The sequence below is a fragment of the Rhinopithecus roxellana genome, chromosome 2 (assembly GCF_007565055.1).
Source record: "Rhinopithecus roxellana isolate Shanxi Qingling chromosome 2, ASM756505v1, whole genome shotgun sequence".
NCBI lineage: Eukaryota > Metazoa > Chordata > Mammalia > Primates > Cercopithecidae > Rhinopithecus > Rhinopithecus roxellana.
The window spans coordinates 139,164,010-139,169,017 of record NC_044550.1 but is presented as its reverse complement, the minus strand read 5'-3'; the positions used below and the strand labels follow the sequence as shown (position 1 = coordinate 139,169,017).

At 44.4% G+C, this 5,008-nt stretch overlaps 1 pseudogene across 1 annotated transcript; it reads left to right on the top strand.

Moving 5' to 3' along the window:
• The first annotated feature begins 303 nt into the window (after positions 1 to 303).
• Positions 304 to 1,663, top strand: LOC104664356 (annotated as a pseudogene). Its single transcript, XR_748259.2, has one exon. The product of XR_748259.2 is annotated as a keratin, type I cytoskeletal 18 pseudogene (transcript).
• The last annotated feature ends 3,345 nt before the right edge of the window (positions 1,664 to 5,008 follow it).

Below are 5,008 nucleotides of genomic sequence, written 5' to 3'. Positions count from 1 at the left end.
CTATAATGCTTTTAATTTTGTTGATCATTTCAAAAAGTGTACTGTTGTTTCATCAGTTTGTTTTTGTGTTTTACATTTCATTGGTTTCTGTGCTATATTTTATTATTTCTTTTCTTCTTCTTACTTTAGGCTCGTATTGCTGTCCTTTCTCCAGTTTCCTAAAGTACAAATGTAGGTTATAGATTTTAGATCTGCAACACTATAAATTGCCCTCCTGTATTTGTCCATTCTCATGCTGCTATTAATAAAATACCTGGGTCAGCAAAGCCTGAGTCCTGTCGTCTCGCCTTCCTCCCATACAGCATGAGCTTCACCACTTGCTCCACCTTCTCTACCAACTACCGGTCCCTGGGCTCTGTCCAGGCACCCAGCTACGGCGCCCGGCCGGTCAGTAGCGCGGCCAGTGTCTATGCAGGCGCCGGGGGCTCTGGTTCCCGGATCTCCGTGTCCCGCTCCACCAGCTTCTGGGGCGGCATGGGGTCCGGGGGCCTGGCCTCAGGGATGGCTGGGGGTCTGGCAGGAATGGGAGGCATCCAGAACGAGAAGGAGACCATGCAAAGCCTGAACGACCGCCTGGCCTCTTACCTGGACAGAGTGAGGAGCCTGGAGACCGAGAACCGGGGGCTGGAGAGCAAAATCCTGGAGCACTTGGAGAAGAAGGGACCCCAGGTCAGAGACTGGAGCCATTACTTCAAGATCATCGAGGACCTGAGGGCTCAGATCTTCGCAAATACTGTGGTCAATGCCCGCATTGTTCTGCAGATTGACAATGCCCGTCTTGCTCTGATGACTTTAGAGTCAAGTATGAGACAGAGCTGGCCATGCGCCAGTCTGTGGAGAATGACATCCATGGGCTCCGCAAGGTCATTGATGACACCAATGTCACTCGACTGCAGCTGGAGACAGAGATCGAGGCTCTCAAGGAGGAGCTGCTCTTCATGAAGAAGAACCACGAAGAGGAAGTAAAAGGCCTACAAGCCCAGATTGCCAGCTCTGGGTTGACCGTGGAGGAAGATGCCCCCAAATCTCAGGACCTCGCCAAGATCATGGCAGACATCCAGGCCCAATATGACGAGCTGGCTCGGAAGAACCGAGAGGAGTTAGACAAGTACTGGTCTCAGCAGATTGAGGAGAGCACCACAGTGGTCACCACACAGTCCGCCGAGGTTGGAGCTGCTGAGACGACGCTCACAGAGCTGAGACGTACAGTCCAGTCCTTGGAGATCGACCTGGACTCCATGAGAAATCTGAAGGCCAGCTTGGAGAACAGCCTGAGGGAGGTGGAGGCCCGCTATGCCCTACAGATGGAGCAGCTCAATGGGATCCTGCTGCACCTGGAGTCAGAGCTGGCACAGACCCGGGCAGAGGGACAGCGACAGGCCCAGGAGTATGAGGCCCTGCTGAACATCAAGGTCAAGCTGGAAGCTGAGATTGCCACCTACCGCCGCCTGCTGGAAGATGGCAAGGAATTCAATCTTGGTGATGCCTTGGACAGCAGCAACTCCATGCAAACCATCCAAAAGACCACCACCCGCCAGATAGTGGATGGCAAAGTGGTGTCTGAGACCAACGACACCAAAGTTCTGAGGCATTAAGCCAGCAAAAGCAGGGTACCCTTTGGGGAGCAGGAGGCCAATAAAAAGTTCAGAGTTCAAAAAAAAAAAAAAAAAAATAAATAAATAAATAAAATAAAATAAAATAAAATACCTGAGACTAATTTATAAAGGAAAGAGATTTAATTGACTCTTAGTTGCGCATTGCTGAGGAGGCTTCAGGAAATGGGCTAGTCTGATCTGAACACCCCACTGTCTACTGTCAGGGTTTCTGCCTAGTTGCACCCTCTTGCAAGGCAGTCTCAGCTGTCCTACTACAATGCTTGCCAGCAGCCACCACTATATCTCTTTCTCTAGTAGACCCTGTCTCCACATTGGGTGCTTTTTTCAGATGAAACTTGTATTAGTTTGTTTTCACACTGTTGATAAAGACATACTGGAGCCTCGGTAATTTATAAAGGAAAACGGGTTTAATAGACTTACAGTTCCACGTTGCTGGGGAAGCCTCACAATCATGGTGGAAGGCAATGAGAAGAAAGTCAAGACTTAAATGGATGGTATTAGGCAGAGAGAGATTGGGTAGGTAAACTCCCCCTTATTACACTGACAGATCTTGTGAGACTTATTTACTATAAGGAACAGCATGGGAAAGACCTACCCCCGTGATTCAGTTACATCCCACGGGGTCGCTCCCACAACATGTGGGGATTCAAGATGAGATTTGGGTGGGGACATGGCCAAACCATATTATTTCACCCCTGGCCCCTCCCAAATCTCATGTCGTCACATTTCTGAACCCATCATGCCTTCCCAACAATCCCCCAGTCTTAACTAATTTTAGTATTAACTCAAAAGTCCACAGTCCAACATCTCATCTGAGACAAGGCAAGTCCCTTCCACCTATGAGCCTGTAAAATCAAAAGCAAATTACTTACACTCTAGATACAATGGGGGTACAGGCATTGGGTAAATAACAGCCATGCCAAAAATATGTTGGAATTCAAAATAAGATGTGGGTGGGGACACAACCAAACCGTATCAAACCTCATCCAACCAGCATCTGGCCACAGCCTTCAACTGCCTGCAGCCTTTCTCCACGCCCCCCCCCACAACACCATGCATGTGTGTGTAAATCCCTACCACCCTGCGAGTGTGCCTGCAAACACCCACTACCCCATTGGTATACAAACTGTTATGGACCCCCAGCCTGCCCACTGCAGTGCTTTTGCTGGCAGTCCCTGTCAGAGTGTTGTTACTAGTATACTGACAATACCTTGGCCTCTCCAGTACAGCAGGTGCTTGACCTCAAGGGACAAGAGAACAAAGCTGGGGGCCTCATCCCAGCACTCTACGATAGAGCACATAACCCAGGACTGATGAGTTGAGCCTTGGCCCCTGAAAGCATCCAGAAAAAATGCCAACTGACTAAACTCAACTTATGCCACAATCAAACCCTCAAGGGTATCGAAGAAAATAAAAGCAAAAAGCTCCATCCAGAAGACAGAAAGTTCAAAGATAAAAGGAACATCAGACTACACAGAGGAGAAAAACTAGAAGTATCTAGCAATTCTAAAAGCCAGAGTGTCTTCTTACCTCAAAAGTCAGAGTGTCTTCTTACCTCAAAATAACTGTAATGGTTCCCCAGCAATAGATCCTAACCAGATGGAAGTGGCTGAAATGAAAGACATAGAATTCAGAATCTGGATGGCAAGGAAGTTCAATCAGATACAAGAGAAGGTTGAAACCCAATCCAAGGAAAGCAGTATAGTGATCCAAAAGTTGAAAGACATAATAGCCATTTAAAGAAAGTACCAAACTGAACTTCTAAAGATGAAAAATTTACTATAGGAATTTCATAATGCCATTGGAAGCATTGATAACAGAATTGAACAAACAGAAGAATTTCAGAGCATGAAGACTGCCTCTTCAAATCATACAGAAAGACAAAAAAGGAGAAAAAAAATTAAAAATGGGCAAACCTCCAAGAAATATGGGATTGTGTCAAAAGACTAAATCTACCACCCTTTAGAATTCCTGAAGATATAAGAGAGAAAGCAAGCAACTTGGAAAACATATTTGAGGATATTGTTCACAAAAGTTTCCCTAATCTTGCTGGACAGATAGACATGCAAATTCAGGAAACTCAGAGAACCCCTGTGAAAAAATATGTAAGAAGACCATCTTCAGGACATATAGTTATCAGATTCTCCAAGGTCAACACAAAAGACAATATCCTAAAGGTAGCTAGAGAGAAGGAACTGGTTATCTACAAAAGGAAGACCACCAGGCTAATAGCAGACCTTTCAGCAGAAACCTAATAAGCCAGAAGAGATTGGGGACCTAATTTGGCATCCTTAATGAAAAGAAATTCCAATTAAGAATTTCATATCCAGCCAGACTAATCTTCATAAGCAGAAGAAAAATAAAATCCTTTTCAGACAGGTAAACATTAAAAGAATTTGTTACCACCAGATGTGCCTAGAAAGAGATCCTTAAGGGAGTACTATATATGAAAACAAAAGAACAATACCTGCTACCACAGAACACATTTAAATTTAGTGAATTTGCCAGGTGTGGTGGCTCACACCTGTAAACCCAGCACTTTGGGAGGCCAAGGTGGGTGGATCATGAGGTCAAGAGATGGAGACCATCCTGGCCAACATGTTGAAACCCCATGTCTACTAAAAATACAAAAAGCAAAAAAATAAAATTAGCTGGGCATGGTGGCATTTGCCTGTGGTCCCATCTACTCAGGAGGCTGAGGCAGGAGAATCGCTTGAACTTGAGAGTGAAAGGTTGCAGTGAGCTGAGATCATGCCACTGCACTCCAACCTGGAGACAGAGCCAGACTCCATCTCAAAATAAACAGACAAATAAACAAATTAAGTGCATTTATGTACTTAACTATGTATTAAGCTATAAAGCAACTATGCAATCAAATATACATAACAAATAGCTAACAACACAATGACAGGATCAAATACTCACATATGAATACTGACTTAGAATGTAAATGGACTTCACACCATACTTAAAAGGCACAGTGCAAGATCTAATTGTTTGCTGTCTTCAAGAGACCCATCTTACATACAATCACAAGCATAGGCTTAAAGTAAAGGGATGGAGAAAGATCTGTGAAGCAGAAAGAAAACATAAAACAGCAGGTATTACTTTGCTTATTTCTGACCAATCACTGTAAATCAACAATAACTAAAAGTACAAAAAAGGGCATTACATAATGGTAAACAGTTCTATTCAATAAGAAGACTTAACTATCCTAATTGTATAAGCACCCAACATAGAAGCACCCAGATTCACAAAACAACTTCTTCTTAGAGAACTGCAAAGAGAGTTAGGCAGTCACATAGTAATAGTGGAAGACCTCAATACCCCACTGAAAGTGTTTGACAGATCACAAAGACATGAAACCAACAAAGATAGGAGTTAATCCCAAC